This window comes from Triturus cristatus, chromosome 5_2 (genome assembly GCF_964204655.1).
Source record: "Triturus cristatus chromosome 5_2, aTriCri1.1, whole genome shotgun sequence".
Taxonomy (NCBI): domain Eukaryota; kingdom Metazoa; phylum Chordata; class Amphibia; order Caudata; family Salamandridae; genus Triturus; species Triturus cristatus.
This window is the reverse complement of record NC_140588.1, coordinates 364,238,920-364,257,829: the sequence shown is the minus strand read 5'-3', so window position 1 is coordinate 364,257,829 and position 18,910 is coordinate 364,238,920. Positions and strand designations below refer to the sequence as shown.

The following is an 18,910-nucleotide window of genomic DNA, read 5'->3' as shown; positions in this document are numbered from 1 at the left end:
TAGGACCAAAGGAAGCTTGGAGACTTCTACTCCTCACAGGGCAACCATTGAAGTGGTCAAGGTGCCTTCCGAGGAGCCAACTTTGCCCCTGGGGGCTATAACGGTAAGCGATTCCCCTTTTTCCCTACCAAAGGTGGGAGGCACGAAACAATGGTTCCTTTGGACTTTGGCATCGCCCACCAGGGATGCATGGGTACTGCAAATGGTGGAGGGCTTCCACATAGAATTCTGTAGTACCCCCGGCAAGGCCAGGACCCTCGACCCCTAGTTTTCTCACAAGAGGGCAAGCAGGTAATCGAGTAAGAGGTCCAAGATTTGTTACAAAAAGGATGATCACCCCCACAACCCACCATACCAGGGGTTTTCTCGGCAACATCTTCCTGGTGCAAAAGAAAGAGAAAGGGTTCCGCCCTGTCATCGATTTGTGTGAGCTGAACAGATGGGTGGTATACCGTCACTTCAGAATGTAGGGGATTCACATTCTTTGGGATATCCTCTACCTCAATGACTGGCTTGTCAGATTGGACTTGAAGGATGCTTATCTCACGTCTAGATCTTTCCCCCACACCAATGCATTCTGCAATTCATGTGGAGGGAACAGGTCTTCGGGTTAATGTCTCACTTTTGGTCTCTTCTCTGCACCATGGTCCTTCCCCAAGGTGTTCAATCCAGCCATGGCATGGCTTCTAGAGAGAGGAGTCAGACTCATTATTTATCTGGATGACATTTTGCTTATGCATCAGGATCCCGCCAAACTAGAGAGACAGTAATAATTGACAAATATCTCTGCTTCAGCACCTAGGGTTTATTATCAACTGTCAGAAGTCAGAGTTTACTTCTACACAAAAATTGTTTTTCTTGGGATTCAAGATCGACACAGTTTGTCTCCGGCACCTGGTCAGAATTGTTGGACTTCTCTCATCGTCTATTCAGCCAAAGTTTCTGGTGCCTCTGTACTACAGAGTGCTCTAGTGGTTGAAAGCATTGCATCTCAGGAGAGGCTCGACCTATGCCCAGTAGGTCAGTCTTTCCTCAGAAGCGTGGATGGAAATCCGCTGGTGGCTCAACCACATGCAGGCCTGAAACGGCAGGGCCGTCTTTGGTACTAATCCGGATCTAGTCATAGAATCTGACGCAAGCAATCAAGGCTTAAGAGCCCTGTGTGGAGAGGTTACCACCGGAGGACCATGGTCAAGAGACGAATGGGCGCTGCACATCAACTGTTTAGAGCTTTTGGCTTATCACAGCAACTTGCACCGGTTAGTTCAGGACAGCAATCTACACCTGATGGTGTGGAGGGAAGGATTACAGGGGATGCTGAGACATTCCAGGCCTTTCATCACAAGCTACGCTACTCATCAACAGAACTTGGGCCGACTCTACGATCAAGCAATATAGGTCAGCTTGGCGGAGATGGTCACACTGGTGTCTGCGACGGGATCTCAATTCCATGGGGGCAGATGTAGTCCACATTGTGAATTTTTTGGGGGAGTTGGCGGGCTGTGGATTAGTGTAATGCTCAATTAATGCTTGTAGATTTGCCATTTCAGCGGGGCACTTACCGTTGCACGAGGTACTAGCTGGGGTACATCCCCTTGTGTGCAGTTTATTGAGAGGTATTCAGTTGTCTACTCCCCTGGAACCATGCTATTCTGCTCTGTGGGATGTAAATGTGGTTCTGCATCTTTTGTTATCATGGCAAGATCATGAATATCTGTCATGCAGGGAACTGTCTGGTAAGTTGGCGATTCTATTATGTCTGATTTCCTGTAGACAGGTGTCAGATGTGTTAGCGATTGATATCACGGCACACATATTTACTCAGGATTGGGTCTATTTTCTAGATCTAGGAGAACCAAAATGAATTAGAGTGGTGCCTTATCCAGCTTTCCCTCTCACCTCAAACTGTGTGTGATTAGGTGTCTCTGGGCCTATGAGGCCATGTCTGAAGAGTACGATCCTCTGGAGATGAAGCAACTACTCATGGTCGTTAAGAAGCCATTCAAGCCAGTTTCGGTGACTACTATCGTAAGATGGGTGAAGTGGATATTACAGGAGGCTGGCATTGACATCTCCTCCTTTGGCACACATTCTGCTAGGGGGCGATGGCCTTAAAGATCTTCACCTAATGGGGATAATTGGAAGATATCCTCAGGGCAGCAGATTGATCTTCAATCTCTACGTTTAAGACCTTCTCTTTTAAGGCGAAACCTGGAACTGCTTCACTGGTGGTCAGCCAGCTTTAAACTTGCATAATCTGAGCCTCGGGTTCTGACAGAGAATATCACATTTTCTAGCTTTTGTGAAAGAATGTTTCAATTCTATGAAGGACACGGAATTGAGGATTATCCCTTCCAGTTATTCTCTCTCAATCAACAACCCTCCCTCATCTTTACAGATGTGAGGATGAGTATCTTTCTTTGATGTCGCTATTGTTTCATAGCATTGCGCTGTAACCTTATTGTTAGTAATGTGTTTGAGTTTCTCTCTTAACATTGCTTGAGACAGCAGTTTTGAGTCCCTGGTTTTGATTTATTCTTTTTCTATTGTAGGAATGGATCAAAAGCAATAAGTCTGCATTAAAATGATGGAAGGATGTCTATGGCACAAAGAAAGAGGAAGTACTTTTCCTTGGTGGATGTTTTATATGGCAGGCTCTTTGGTTGGATTGTTGAAAATCCCAAAAAAAAAGACTCATAGGATTTGTAGTCTTTAATGTTATTTGATATAACGTTGGTTTGGATGCAGAGCAATAAAATGGAGAAAATTATTGCATAATCCTCGCCTCCATGTCCTTAATAGATTTGAAACTTTCCTTCACGAAAGCTAGGAAATTATATATTTAAACCTTCAAACCTGCATGATACCAAACAATAGTGAACTATACCTTAAACTATTAGAAATTATGTCCCACTAAAACAACCAAAATGCCCTGGCTCGGGCCCCAAAGTCTGAGGCTGAAGTTTGCAGAGGGAAGGCGGTTGAGATGAATCACAAAAGCTGATCTAGAGCGACAAATGTTTTTCCCGGGGGTGGGGGGGGGGGGTCTTGGAAAGCTGGGAGCCCTGATTAATTGCCCTCTTTGCCCATGCCTTAAAACGTCTCTGTGGCACAAACAGCATAAACGTGCACCAAGGAGCACATAAGCAAAAGTGGAGGACATGAGCACAAGTGTTGTAGGAGATGGAGGGAGAACTGACAAATCCAGATTTAACTAGAGGATGAACAGCTTAGAGACAGTTAGTGTGAAAGGACTCAAGAAGAGTGGTAAGGAGGAGAGAGTGGATCAGTATGAGGCAGGGGTAGACAGGGCAAAGACAGAAGCGGAGACCTGCAGAGAGGACGATGGATGGAGAGCTGAGAGGATTGGAAACTTCTGAGAAGAGCAAATCAGCAACAAAGAAAGCAAAGAACTGAATGTCAAGGGGTTTTAGTAGACTGGGTGGAAACAGGCTCTAGAGCAGCCTCGGCCTAGGATTTACTGCAACAGGTGACTAATCTTTGTAGTGCAGTAAACTAAACTGGGATGTCAAGGGGTGGAGGTGGGAAGAAAGAATTAGCGTCACACAGGAGAGACAGAGTTTCTCCACTTAGGATTTTACGTGTACATAACTCTGGGAGAGGTTTGATGCCACAAATAACATATCCAGGAAATGAGCCATCTCACTTTGTTGCATACATCGGAGTTTGAAGTCTGAGGATTTTTTAACATTGGCTAGGTTCTAGGGAGGAATCATGATGGCTGCATAATTGGATGTATTACTTAGCGCCATCAGTCTTGCGCCCCTTTAAAAGTTTTTCTCATCTCCGTAGTTCTTTTGCCCCTTTAAAATGTTAAAACACATCATAGTGGCTGCCAGATGTCCTGGCTGATTTGCTGCTCATTCAGTGACCTGTGGATCAGCATAACTTTGGCTCCTCTCTTTTATGTTTGGACCATGTCATATATACATACACATGGTCTCATGTATTTGTGTGATTTAATATCCTTAACATAATGTAGTGCACTTAAACAGATACAGAAAAAGCATTTACTGTATTATCTCGACATTTATATGAGAGTGTATACTAATGCTTTTCTTACAATGTCATCAGATTGCAGTTCTCATATATATATATATATATATGCACTTCTGTAGTTTGAATAATATTATGAACTTATATTATTGCGTAATGATTTGAATCGTGTTCTGCATTTGTTTTCTAACTGTATATGTATTTATAACCATGCATTGAAACGTGTACTGAGATGCTTGCCACGTTAACTTGAGCAAAGGCCTTAGTATTTGAATTTTATGTTTAACCTTCAACGTGAACGTTTGCTTGGATTGCTGCGTTTTTCTCTCCTCTGCAGGTGCAGTCATATGATCTCATGGATAAAGAAATGCAAATTGTGTATGAGAGATAGTGAGACTCTGGAGGATTCCTTTTGGGAAGGGAGAGAGGCGGTAACGAATAAAGGGAGATTACTGACCATGCTGAATTGAGAGACGCGAGGAGTCTAACGATATTCTGATGTGCAGACCAAAGGAGAAGAGTTTCAAGTGTAGTTGCCAAGTTTAACCGTGTGAAGGTGGAAAGTAATGATACATGTGATATATGATTCTCTAATGTTCTTCTCTGGGTTTCATTGGTGATCACACTTCAGCTTTAGTCAGATTCCCTTTAGACTGGGGGTTACAGACATCTTTGCTTTTCTCTCTTGTGTGCTTTTAGGCTATACAATACTACTGATTTCTGAGAACTGTTACAGAAGTCTCTGTAATGCTGAGACCTTCCTGCTTTACATGATGTAATTAGGGTTTCCCCAATTAGGGTTACCTAGAGTAAACTCAGTTTAGGTAACTTAAATTTACTCATGCTTAGGCAAGAGGAACGCAAATCATATTCTGATCATCAGATCCAGTTTCTCATTTTCTGCGTTACAATTACTGATATTCTTGTATGTTTCCTGTTACTCAGACTTAACTTTGTTATACGATTTGGTCTGCAAATAGTGATTCTGTATTTCTCCAATGTATTTTTGAGATTAGTATACATCGGCTTGGCTTTTAATATGTAAAAATACACACGTAATCTAATTTATCAACTTTGGGCCCTCACTGTGTGGTCAAATTAGTTAGACTGTAAATTAAACTTGTGGATGATGTTAACTCTCTTTTATTTCTTAGACTCCTAAAAATGGTCAGTTGCAGTGACATTAGGACGAAGGGCTCGGTGTTCTAGCACCTGGAAACAGGCAATTACAATGGTTTACTCAGATCTATTCAAAATGAAAATTGGATCACTTGGGAGGAGAGTTAAATTATACTAAACCCCAAAGGAACATGCATACCAGATAAACTTTTTTACAAGGTAAACTTATATTGTTTTTTTGGGGATGTACAGTAACAATAAAGTAGGTATTCCTCGTAATAACATAGAGCAAGTGACAATTTTTATGAGAAAGCAGACCATGTGTCAGTTCAGGCTCTAACATTATGCACAATAATTGTTCAGCCAATAAAGCAGGAACATGTTTTACATTACAATTGCCTTTCACAGACAATGTTGTGTTTTACTTTTATTGTACTAATGTGCACATTCGCTTCTTTTCACTGGTCACCTGCACTGTGCTGTCACGTGGAGCTACTTTATTGTTAATGTAAATCCAATTTAATATACTCAACACAAGTTTACCCAGTCAAAAGGCTAACTTTTATAAATGTTTCTTTGGGGTTTAACACAATTTGGATACCCTTCTAAGTGATTAAAATTTCATTTTAAATAAATCAGAGAGAGAATATTATTACATTATTTCCATTATATTCATTGTTAAGGTGGTTCGTAACCTATATTTAAATAGGACCACCAACACAGGAATAGCTGCATGATAGCTTACTGCGAATAATAATGATTCATACATATGTTGTGCTAGAGTGACAAGTTGCGACTTTTCCTGGCTCTCAGAAATCAACGGGTACTAACTCAAATTGGAAACACAATATCTATTAACACAGACTTTATAGTGGAGACACAGAAGAGAAGGTGCATGTTTGAAAAGGCAAATCACAAGCGCAGAGAAAAGAAGATCCCTAATACACCACCACAATGAACTGGCAAGACAACACACCAGTGAGAAAGGAAAGAAATCCTTACTTGATAGGCTGGAATTTAAGGGCCATACCTAGAGAGGCTAGACCTGTGTGGAATGGCATTGATGGCAAAATGTCATGTGAAGGTACACGAATAGCAGAATGGTGGTATTCAGATAACACATTTTAATAATGTCATGTGGCAGATACTAATTATATAGATAATCTCTTGACATTTATTCCTCTTTCATTGGTATGAGACAGTTTCTGGTTGTGGATAAGGCTTGAAAGGTGCAGGAGCAGGGCAATCGTCTCTGCACTTCAATCTGCTTGCAGCTGTGATACATTACCAGCTGACCTAGGGAAATTCTTATGTAGCATAACAAATTTGTTTTTTAATTTAATGCTGTTTGATAATAACTTTCCATTGTATTACCTGTAGTGTACTGTGCTGTCACCTTAAAGTGACCATGTGATGTTTTAGGGCTTTTTCCACAAAACAATTAAATTGGTTAGGGATACATTAACTTGTCCAGCCTGCAACCACCTGGCAGAGCCTGGACCTACTTCCTCCCACCCCTGTAAGGGTTGATGTGCAGCCTCAAAGTCACACGCTCACAATAGGGTTAGACTGTTCACTTTCCTACATGCATAGGCTGTTTTTTTTACTGCAGTGGTATATGGTTGTTTGAGGTGGTTTGAATACTTCATGGGTGCTGAGTTTGGGGTGGTTTGTATTGTATAAGGGGTGGAAATAGATGTTAGGAGCACAGAATTCGTGGTTATTGAGCCTGCACACAGAAGTAAAAGAAAGATTGCAACGTGATGGTATCAGAGTTATCGGCAATATTTTTTTAGGGCTGACTGTTGTGTTATAATAGAATGAGAAGGGTATTGGTGGTGGGGAAAAGAAATCTTATTTATGTAGGAACAATGCATGTTTGGTGTTACGGGAAACCTTTTTTAGTAAAACCAAATATGAGAAGCTAAATAAGAGATGAGGTGTACAAATGTAGTACAACTCATTTACCACAGCCACAGGAGTGTTATGGTTAGGCCACACTGTACCCTTGCAGGCACACCATACTGTTGTGGATGCAGTGGGGGTATTTTGAAGTAGCCGTAATGCTATTTAGAAAGAGTATATTGTTACCTAGCACATATCTACCAAAAATAGATAATGAGAAGTTCTTTGGAGCCACTGAAGATATTTTACATACATATTTACAATACAGAGTGCTCTGTGTGGGTTACTTCAATTGTAATTATGCACAGAACTAGATAGTTCAAAGGGACATACTAGATCCTTGGGCAAAGCATCACATAAATGATCCACAGTTATGAAACAAATGGGTCTTATGGAAGTATTGAGAATGCAAAACCGGTATGCAAAGAATTATTCATTCTACGCCGGTTCATATAAATCATATTTTTGTATAGATTCTGCCACTGACAGTGAAACACACTAGCGTAGATTTGTAAATGGCACATATTTGGACACAGCACTTTCTGATAACACTACACTTCAACTCCAATGGAAAGAGGAAGGTAGTGTAGTTCTAATACCCACTTGGTGCCTTCAGATTGGAGTTTGGTTGATGCCTCCATTCAGAGATAAAATAGGCAGATCAATCCAGAAATGTTTTCAAACTAACACAGGCGCATTGGGATCGCAAGCAACACTGTGGGGATTCAGGGAGAAATGCATGGACTGAAAAGATCTGAACAATAGGATATCAAAATTCAGTTCTGGGCTCTTGTAATTGAAAAAGAATGGAATAAATGAAATTAGTGTAACTGAACTAATTTGGGAGAAGGAAATATTGTTAAGCATGGACAGATTAGATAAAGATAACTACTGGCAAAATAAAGCACAAAATCACAATGTACGGGGAAAGATTTGGCAGCTGCTGGCCGGGCTGGTTAACAGACAGAGGGTCGGTTGCTAATCCCAGAGATCACATAGTGAGGGTAGCCCTAGATAGATATGTTAGTTTAATTGGTTTGGTTGTTCATTGTATACAGTCTGTTAATAATGTATTACGTTGCTTAGTTGTATTTGTTTACTGATCAGGGCACACTTGCTTCAAAATAGACTACAATAGTTTCAATAACTATACTGTAAACTTCCCTTTTTGTCTTTCTGTTTACTATGGACATTCATCAGTGAGAAACGAAAGGTAATGATCTGTTTCCACAGTTCCCTTGTTGACTAGAGGTTCATGTTCGAGGTTTGCCAAAATCACTTGCTACTCTGTAAAGATTAGGCGTTCAGGTGAGACACTGTGAGCTTGTCAGATTTGGGCCTACAGGTACTGATGTGATAGAGAGACACAGTCGCTATATTTTGACGTCCTGGTGTCCCAAGGAACAGTTCTGCTTCCCAGCAAAATCCCTGCAACAGAGCACCACCAACGATGATCTGGTACTTAGTAAGCGGGTCTACCGAGTAGTACTTGTGAGTGCCCATAGTACCCTTACACCTACCACCGGAGAAGTCCATGGTGTTGAGGATATATCCTCCACAGTATTATAGGAAGCACCTATTTTTTCTGTTAGTTGTTCAAGCTTGAACCTTTAAAATGATTTCCCATATTTGTGTTTGCACTTTGTTTTCATTACTGTTTTCATAATGGCGCGGCCACAGCCGATACCAATTGCTGATAATTACAGATCTGCAGTCTTTGGACATATAACTTTGCATGGCTTTGGCGTTGCAGGCGGTTGAAACCCACTGCAGCTATTGCTTAGAAGTCTTCTATACGTGGGTCAATTTTCCAGCTGTGGATGCTAATACACAAACATTCCATGAATACACTAATTTTAAACCACTGCGACAATACAGAGCATATTTGCTCTTAGATATTCTGCTTTTACATTGGGAACATCAAAATTGACTGCGAGGCATCCTTATACAGGTACTTGCTCCAGTATGCATGGGTCCCCTTAGTAATGAGGGGGTACTTGGCCAGCATTAGCTGGTTATACACCATTCTCTAACTTACAGAATCTCAATGTTATTGAGCTACAAAAATTATACAATGGTCTAGTTAGACTATACAGATGCTTAACTCAGTATGTTTCAGGTACCTTGCTGACTGTTCTGGCAAGGGCTGGCCTGGCAGGGCAAGCACAGTTGCCTGCAGTGCCAACCATACGTCCTGTGATTGTTCATTCAATTATGGACAAAGTTACCACAATTCATGAAGAAACTGCTTTTTGGATTGCCCCAAAAAATTGATCAATTTGAAGCTGTGTTTCCCCTCACGGGACTACAAGACAAGCACAGAATATTGACTATGTGCTTACTCCATGGGATGGTTCCTGTAAAGGTGACTGTGCCAATTGGGGCACAGTCTTTGCTGCAGTCTATATCATCACACATGGTACTCCGTCTATGTCAGTTTTGCCGGAGGTGTTAAAACAAATACAGAACAAACACAAAGCAGCTGCTGCCCTGGATTTTGGGATACAATTAACGACAAACGTTGCTGTAGTCTCCTCAATGATTTTGTCTAACATTAAATAAGATGCAGCTTCAATGGCTTTATGCCAGCAGCTCAAGCAGGTTGCACGAGTCATCCAGGAACGTGAGTTGCCTAAAATTATTGCTGAAGTGTTTACTTCTGTAGGACGCAATACTTTGGGAACTAGACCCAGTAAACTACAACTTGGAAAGCCCAGTTCTGACAGGGATACTACCAAACTGAACTTGGAGTTTGTTAAAAAGCGATGGAACACACACAAACCTAAATAAAAAGTCTAAATCACATGGCGGTTCTGCACCACCGGAGTCTTCTGACAGACGCTATAATTTGCGTGATCGCACACAGTTAAAAGCACCTGATAGGTATCAGCTCTCTGATACTTGTCCTTCTCGTTCCTTTCAAGGCTCATCGGACAAACAATCCGACAGAAGAGGGTGGTCTGACCTCAGGCAGGAAAAGTACGGGAAACTGAAAAGTGATTCACAATGCTCGTCAGACATGAAGATAAAAAATTCCAATTTCAAAAAGTGAAAGTTGCAGCTATAACCACAAAATATGCTACATACACTGAGAACTCTCCTCCTGAACAGGAGGTGAGCGACAACTCTCGTTGACGGCGTGTCAGAGGTCAATATAGTGCACCGGAATCTCCAGGAGTTCCTGGCAACGAGAGCAACTGATAAGTTTGTTACAGTTGAGACTCCAGACAGGGCGTAGCCCCTCCAGAAAGAATATATAATTTAGATGTACATACATAGAGCGCAACATTAAAGTAATATTCTGGGAAAATTTTACTTTATCATACGGAATTCTCTTAGCGGAGGTCGATTGGCCCCCGCAGTTTGTCCAAACATCCCCACAGGGTGAGGATGTAATACTGCCGTCTTTTTCTGCGCTTGTCCCTGATAAAGTCAAACAGGCCTATGCAGCAGAATAGGCTCTTGCCCTAGTCCCAGCTTTATATCCCAATCATATCAGCTGGGATAAGAACATCCCTTATCATATAAAACACATACGGTCCAGCCCACAACTGCAATCACAATATCCCTTTAAATGGGATGCAAAAGCACCAAATATTCACTCTGTTGGAGTACCAGAGAGTAATTGAACGCTGCATCCCTCAAATGAATAATCCACTTTTTTCTGTTTTGAAACTGGATCATACATATTGCATGGTCTTAGACTATAGACATTTAAACAGTTATACACGTACATTTGTACTACAAAATACACACAGTACGGCACTTAGAAATAATATAGTCCATAAAAAAATACAAAACAACCTTGGAAATTCCCAATGTTTTTTTTCAACCAAAATATAGCACTTGAAAGTAGGAATTGGACTGCATTGTTGGCGCTAGGCTATAGGGTATAAAACAGACCTGGACTGTTTGCTGCACGCATAGTGTCAATTCTACAAGAAATTGACTGACGCATTGCCCTATGTAGATGATATCTACCTGACGGTCGATGAGTTCAATACACATTTGGCCAGAGTGGATCGCATAATATTGAGATTCACTGCATTTGGTTCAAGTCCCACTTCAAGAAATCTAATATAGCATTTCTAAGTGTCCTATGTTTAGGTTATGAACTTACACATGAAGGAAAAAGCCTTGCACCACACTTCCTAGAGAAGTGTGCTGTGCTGCAGCCTTCAAACACTCTACAGAAACTGCAATCTTTGTTAAGATTTCTAAATTTTGGCAGAATCTACATACCTGATTATGAACAACACATTAAATCATTGTATGAATTGATTCATCCTGATTTTTCAAGTTCTCATTGGGCATCGGAACACACTCAGATCACACTCAGCACACTCAGATCACTGCAATCCGACTTGCTTGCAACACATCACTTACAAACATGTGTCAATACAACAAACCTGATAATCTGTATAATTGCAGGTGCCATTGGCTTTACTTTATGTCACTTTTACTGAAGGTGAGACAGTGCCTATTGCATATAAATCACATTTATTTTCCAGTGCGGAAATATCTTTTGCCTCAACCGGACAAATACTGACTGCAGTGCAGATAGCTATACTTAAAGAGCAGCCGCTTGCACAAGGGAAATGCAATATTGTTGGTACTCCTGTTACAGCCTTAGAGGCTGATACAAAAGCCATCATTCCAAATGCTAAAGCCCTCCATTCCAGATGGATACAATGGGCAACATCCTTAACAGCTGTTGATGTAGTCTTTGTCTTTGACCCGTCTTTACAGACACAAGAATTCCTTCAATATGGGCATGTTTATCCCATGCCAGCAATATTTTGCCTCTTGAGCAGTATAAATATATGGGGCCCGATTCACAAAGGTAAACTGAGACGAAAGTCTGACTTTACGATTTTCGGTATTCACAAAATGCATTTACGAGCAGTAAAGTTAGACCTTTGTCTCAGTTTTGGTCTCAATTAAACTTAAGACCAAAACTTACGTTTAACTGAGACAAAAGTTTAACTTTACTGCTCGTAATGCCCTTTGTTTTTGGTACAGAGTTTTATATAGCGCGAACTTGACCCAAATCAGGTATCAGAGCTCTTTACATAGCACCAGTTGCATTACATGAGGACAAGTTCCTTTTTGCTAGGCACGGGGAGATTAAGTGATTTGCCTAGAATCACAGGATGTTCAGCGTCATTGCCGAGACTCGAACCCAGTTCCCCAGATTCGCGGTCGACCGCCCTAGCCGTTAGGCCAACTCCTCTCCCAAAAGTCGTATAGTTTTGACTTTCGTCTCAGTTTACCTTTGTGAATTGGACCAAGTGTTCAGCCCAACCTGGTATAGGTACTAAGCAACGATACTCGGCAGCCTGCACCACTGTTCTTGGTGTGATGTTGGACAGAAGATTACTACCACAAAAAACTATCACACAGTCCTTAGGGGACTGTACTGCACAGTTAGCTGAACTTAAAGCCTTGTTACTTGCACTGGAACATACGGATCCCGAATTCCCACACTTATAATGTGTGACTTGTATTATTGTGTTCGGTCTTTATTTTTGTTTAAATTTATTTGTATTGTTTTTATCATACTTTTTCTGTGAAAAATGTCATAGCAAACCAATAGTCATGTCATACATTTCATTTTTAGAGGCAATGCGTTTCAGTACAGATCTGTTTTTAGCGCAGTGTATTACATCATAACTGACAGCTGGTAATGTTCTAGCACAGAACGCAGTGGCATAACAGAATTGCTTGGTGCTTGATGGAGGATCACGTTCTACCATCTGATTACCAAATAGAGCATTTTTATCGACCTCGGCAGCATGAAGGTCTCTATATAGGCCCTGCCAGAGAAAATCTGGAAGTATGCTAAAGTGCCCATTTTTGCCATACACAATCAGTAAATGAAGGCCCACAGGTCTCTTGAACCCCCTGCTTACATGCCTGTGCCAAAGGGCAAAGGTCACCGCCTCATACTAATAAAATCTACTAGGCCCTAAATGATTTTCAAAACATGCTTCTGCTTGCGCTGAGTACAATGAGGTAGCTTGGGCAACCACTTATAGGTCTCCCCCACGTTCGTGATGTTCAACCCCTCCCCACGAATTATCAACTGCTCTATTCAATTTGTGCACGACACTCCTCAGGTTGTCCACAATATTACTTTTAGCGAATTCACTCCCCTTACTGACAAATTCAGGAACAAATTATCCGACGCTTGGGCGATTTTGGGGGTCACCCTCACCCCCAACACCAAGTTCATATCTCTGCGACTTCCCTGACAGACCTATCTGACGCCCTTCCCCATATATCTCTCACCCCGCCATCTCCAGACACGGTTTGCCCCCACCTACTTTACTCTGAAGAACACTCCAATTCCTCCACCCTGTCTGTTCCTCATTTATCTTCTTCTAACCACCCAGGTTACCCCACCTATTTTGCTCCCTCCCCTATTTCTATTAGCGACGGGGAATCTTCATTGGATTCCGTAGTGTTAGTGGCTCCATCTGAGACAGCCTCTCTCCCAAACCTTGAAGTTCCCAATTCCCCCACGCCTTCCCTTTCTGTACGCCCACAGTCTCAGAACGACACAGCACCCCTTTTGAGAGCACTATGGAGTGATTATTTACAAGACCCCGCAGATTCTGTCTCCCGGCCTGATCCTGCACGCCCATCCAATTGTTCCAACTCAATTTTTGGGAATGAACAGTAATCCCCACAATAATATTACGATATACATGATCAACAATCACGTAGTGGGTCTCTCTGACGGTCACCCGTCTTGCTTCCTTCACGTGACACCCCTCACTAGCACAGTTCTTCTCACAATATTTCAGGCACTTGGCATTGACTACAGTCATACCAGGCAGAATACACAATCTATCGCCCCTGCATCTTACACCCCCCTGAGTCATCAACGAGCACCTTGAAACACAAACAAAAATAGTATTCCCTGCTGCACTGCTATATATATAAAAAAAAAATATATATGTATATATATATATTCCAAAGTTGCCCAGAGCTTCAAAGATGCACTCCGAGGAAGATTAGTTCAACCGAACCTTTATTATTCGTCAACAGCATTCCAAGCAGATCTTTTCAAAGTGTCCCTGACGCGTTTCGAGGCAGCATGCCTCTTAATCATAGGGAGAAGCAGTCAGTGCGCGCATACACTACAACCCTTTTAAATGGTTCCTGATTAGCATACCGCTCACAGGTGAGTCTTTTGACAGCATGCTGGGAGTTGTAGTGATTTTAGTCCCTCCAGTGGGTAATTTTCGTGCCTCAAGTGGCTTGCGAGCACTGACCTCGTTATAGCTTCGTTAGTCTTTGTTTAAAACCCTCCAGTGGGCTTCTGTGCGGATGGCTGTTAAATTCAAGACAATCTTCATGCCGCTCACACCAGTACAGTCCTGGCGCGCAGACCCGCCCTTCCTTCACGCGGGTGGTGCATCTTCCCACGGCTGGACGGCCGTGTTAGAAATGTATTCCAAAGTTGCCCAGAGCTTCAAAGATGCACTCCGAGGAAGATTAGTTCAACCGAACCTTTATTATTCGTCAACAGCATTCCAAGCAGATCTTTTCAAAGTGTCCCTGACGCGTTTCGAGGCAGCATGCCTCTTAATCATAGGGAGAAACAGTCAGTGCGCGCATACACTACAACCCTTTTAAATGGTTCCTGATTAGCATACCGCTCACAGGTGAGTCTTTTGACAGCATGCTGGGAGTTGTAGTGATTTTAGTCCCTCCAGTGGGTAATTTTCGTGCCTCAAGTGGCTTGCGAGCACTGACCTCGTTATAGCTTCATTAGTCTTTGTTTAAAACCCTCCAGTGGGCTTCTGTGCGGATGGCTGTTAAATTCAAGACAATCTTCATGCCGCTCACACCAGTACAGTCCTGGCGCGCAGACCCGCCCTTCCTTCACGCGGGTGGTGCATCTTCCCACGGCTGGACGGCCGTGTTAGAAATGTATTCCAAAGTTGCCCAGAGCTTCAAAGATGCACTCCGAGGAAGATTAGTTCAACCGAACCTTTATTATTCGTCAACAGCATTCCAAGCAGATCTTTTCAAAGTGTCCCTGACGCGTTTCGAGGCAGCATGCCTCTTAATCATAGGGAGAAGCAGTCAGTGCGCGCATACACTACAACCCTTTTAAATGGTTCCTGATTAGCATACCGCTCACAGGTGAGTCTTTTGACAGCATGCTGGGAGTTGTAGTGATTTTAGTCCCTCCAGTGGGTAATTTTCGTGCCTCAAGTGGCTTGCGAGCACTGACCTCGTTATAGCTTCGTTAGTCTTTGTTTAAAACCCTCCAGTGGGCTTCTGTGCGGATGGCTGTTAAATTCAAGACAATCTTCATGCCGCTCACACCAGTACAGTCCTGGCGCGCAGACCCGCCCTTCCTTCACGCGGGTGGTGCATCTTCCCACGGCTGGACGGCCGTGTTAGAAATGTATTCCAAAGTTGCCCAGAGCTTCAAAGATGCACTCCGAGGAAGATTAGTTCAACCGAACCTTTATTATTCGTCAACAGCATTCCAAGCAGATCTTTTCAAAGTGTCCCTGACGCGTTTCGAGGCAGCATGCCTCTTAATCATAGGGAGAAGCAGTCAGTGCGCGCATACACTACAACCCTTTTAAATGGTTCCTGATTAGCATACCGCTCACAGGTGAGTCTTTTGACAGCATGCTGGGAGTTGTAGTGATTTTAGTCCCTCCAGTGGGTAATTTTCGTGCCTCAAGTGGCTTGCGAGCACTGACCTCGTTATAGCTTCGTTAGTCTTTGTTTAAAACCCTCCAGTGGGCTTCTGTGCGGATGGCTGTTAAATTCAAGACAATCTTCATGCCGCTCACACCAGTACAGTCCTGGCGCGCAGACCCGCCCTTCCTTCACGCGGGTGGTGCATCTTCCCACGGCTGGACGGCCGTGTTAGAAATGTATTCCAAAGTTGCCCAGAGCTTCAAAGATGCACTCCGAGGAAGATTAGTTCAACCGAACCTTTATTATTCGTCAACAGCATTCCAAGCAGATCTTTTCAAAGTGTCCCTGACGCGTTTCGAGGCAGCATGCCTCTTAATCATAGGGAGAAGCAGTCAGTGCGCGCATACACTACAACCCTTTTAAATGGTTCCTGATTAGCATACCGCTCACAGGTGAGTCTTTTGACAGCATGCTGGGAGTTGTAGTGATTTTAGTCCCTCCAGTGGGTAATTTTCGTGCCTCAAGTGGCTTGCGAGCACTGACCTCGTTATAGCATCGTTAGTCTTTGTTTAAAACCCTCCAGTGGGCTTCTGTGCGGATGGCTGTTAAATTCAAGACAATCTTCATGCCGCTCACAGCAGTACAGTCCTGGCGCGCAGACCCGCCCTTCCTTCACGCGGGTGGTGCATCTTCCCACGGCTGGACGGCCGTGTTAGAAATGTATTCCAAAGTTGCCCAGAGCTTCAAAGATGCACTCCGAGGAAGATTAGTTCAACCGAACCTTTATTATTCGTCAACAGCCTTCCAAGCAGATCTTTTCAAAGTGTCCCTGACGCGTTTCGAGGCAGCATGCCTCTTAATCATAGGGAGAAGCAGTCAGTGCGCGCATACACTACAACCCTTTTAAATGGTTCCTGATTAGCATACCGCTCACAGGTGAGTCTTTTGACAGCATGCTGGGAGTTGTAGTGATTTTAGTCCCTCCAGTGGGTAATTTTCGTGCCTCAAGTGGCTTGCGAGCACTGACCTCGTTATAGCTTCGTTAGTCTTTGTTTAAAACCCTCCAGTGGGCTTCTGTGCGGATGGCTGTTAAATTCAAGACAATCTTCATGCCGCTCACACCAGTACAGTCCTGGCGCGCAGACCCGCCCTTCCTTCACGCGGGTGGTGCATCTTCCCACGGCTGGACGGCCGTGTTAGAAATGTATTCCAAAGTTGCCCAGAGCTTCAAAGATGCACTCCGAGGAAGATTAGTTCAACCGAACCTTTATTATTCGTCAACAGCATTCCAAGCAGATCTTTTCAAAGTGTCCCTGACGCGTTTCGAGGCAGCATGCCTCTTAATCATAGGGAGAAGCAGTCAGTGCGCGCATACACTACAACCCTTTTAAATGGTTCCTGATTAGCATACCGCTCACAGGTGAGTCTTTTGACAGCATGCTGGGAGTTGTAGTGATTTTAGTCCCTCCAGTGGGTAATTTTCGTGCCTCAAGTGGCTTGCGAGCACTGACCTCGTTATAGCTTCGTTAGTCTTATATATATATATATATATATATATATTATCTACTGGCGGTCGCCAGTAGATAGTTATAGTTAGGACCGTGTTTCCATAGGAAATCTGAAAATTCTATTTTGAATAACTTTGGCGCCGGTTGACGAATCCTCGCGAAATTTTCAAAACTAATGGGGCGCTACGCTCCGCTCCTACCCTGAAAGTCGCGGGGTGATTCGTCAAGCGGGGGCTGAGAAAAAAGGGGGGTCCCAAAACGCCTTTTCCCCATGCATTTTTCCATAGGACCTTTAGTCCGAGCTACAGCCCGAACGGCTGAACAGAATTATGTGAAATTTGGCAGAGAGGTAGCCCTCAGGTCAGGGATGTGCCTTTTGCAGGTCTTGTGTAAATCTGTTCAGTATTTCCTGAGAAAATAGCATTTAAATCAATATATATATCTGTGGGCGCGCTCCGTGCGCTTACCGTGCGCTTACGGTAAGCTTACCGTACGCGTACGGTGCCGTGCGCGAGCGCGATTCTGATTGGTTGTTAGATCAAAGTAAACATTCGAATCGGTCGAAACCAGGAAGTATCGGCCGCCATTTTCTGTCTCTCGCACTGAAAAAAAAAGGTTGATAACATGAAAAGGGGGCAACGAAGAGAGTTGCAGACCCCCTAGCGTTCGTCAGGGGGTTCACGAAGGACCAAAAAGTATGAAAAATGAATTTAATAATTTTTTTAAAAAATCGCGGGGTGCGTGTACGGTAAGCTTACCGTACGCGTACGGTAAAAAAAAATTAAAAAAAAAAAAAGAATTAACAATCACATTTAATATATAAATCTAAGGACCCCCAAGAGAGAAAAAACAATTGATATTTTGTAAAAAATGGCGAGGCGTGCACGGTACGAAATGCGCAACGTGGGAGCTCGGTGCGCGAAGCGCTCCGAGTGCCCTCAGCGCGCGCACGGTGCGCGCAAAAATTAAAAATAAATACATAACTTAGCATTTAAAAAACCGTACAAATTCACTGAAAAAACCATAGGTTTCACACACGTTATAGTTAGGAATTAGCATTTAAAAAACCTTGCAAATTCATATAACTTGCGCGACCGCAATCCACAATGTGTCATTTGAGATGTCATCATTGATGTGATGAGTGATGTCACTGACCATGTCATGAGTAAATGTAAATGTAAATGTTGTAGACTTGTAAAGCGCACAGCTGCCCCAGCAACGGGGGGTCCCGGCGCTGTAGACCGCTGGGGAACCCGTCCTGGCTATCCCTGTGAGATGGTCCCTTTCTGGGTATCTCCAAGGTGAAACCAGGCATCCCCGGCATCTGTGGGGGGCCGTTGTAGAGATGAGGCAAGCTTAATGCCCAGAGTTGCTGAGTGTGTTCCTGGTTAGAGTAGGTACCGAGGCGAGAATTATCAAGTCCATTTTGACCCTGGTCCACGACCCTGCCGCGTCGGGAATTGAACCCTGGTCCCTGGCCGATTCTCTGCTTACGGGTCTGCCGCCTCTAACCAGTGAGCCACACCTCTCTGAGTGATGTAATATGTGAAGTCATCAGCAGTGCATTGTGGGCGCGCAAGTTATAGTTACCTGATCTAACTATAACGTGGAATTTCATTGTTTTTTTACGAGTGAAATGTACAGCTAACTATAACATGTGTGAAACCTATGGTTTTTTCAGTGAATAT

General features: G+C 43.2%; 1 protein-coding gene across 6 annotated transcripts in view; it reads left to right on the top strand.

Moving 5' to 3' along the window:
• The window catches only part of LOC146823014 (syncytin-2-like), a 109,685-nt gene that overhangs the window by 19,136 nt on the left and 71,639 nt on the right, over positions 1-18,910 (top strand). For 2 of the 6 annotated variants that reach the window (XR_014962119.1, XR_014962120.1), the window contains exon 2: positions 4,355-4,573. The exons of 2 other annotated variants lie outside the window; for them this stretch is intronic. The gene's annotated coding sequence lies outside the window, so the exon portion shown is untranslated. Of the gene's footprint in view, positions 1-2,552; positions 2,728-4,354; positions 4,581-18,910 lie in introns of those variants that run through there. 2 more of the 6 variants (XR_014962118.1, XR_014962121.1) reach the window with 2 other exon arrangements.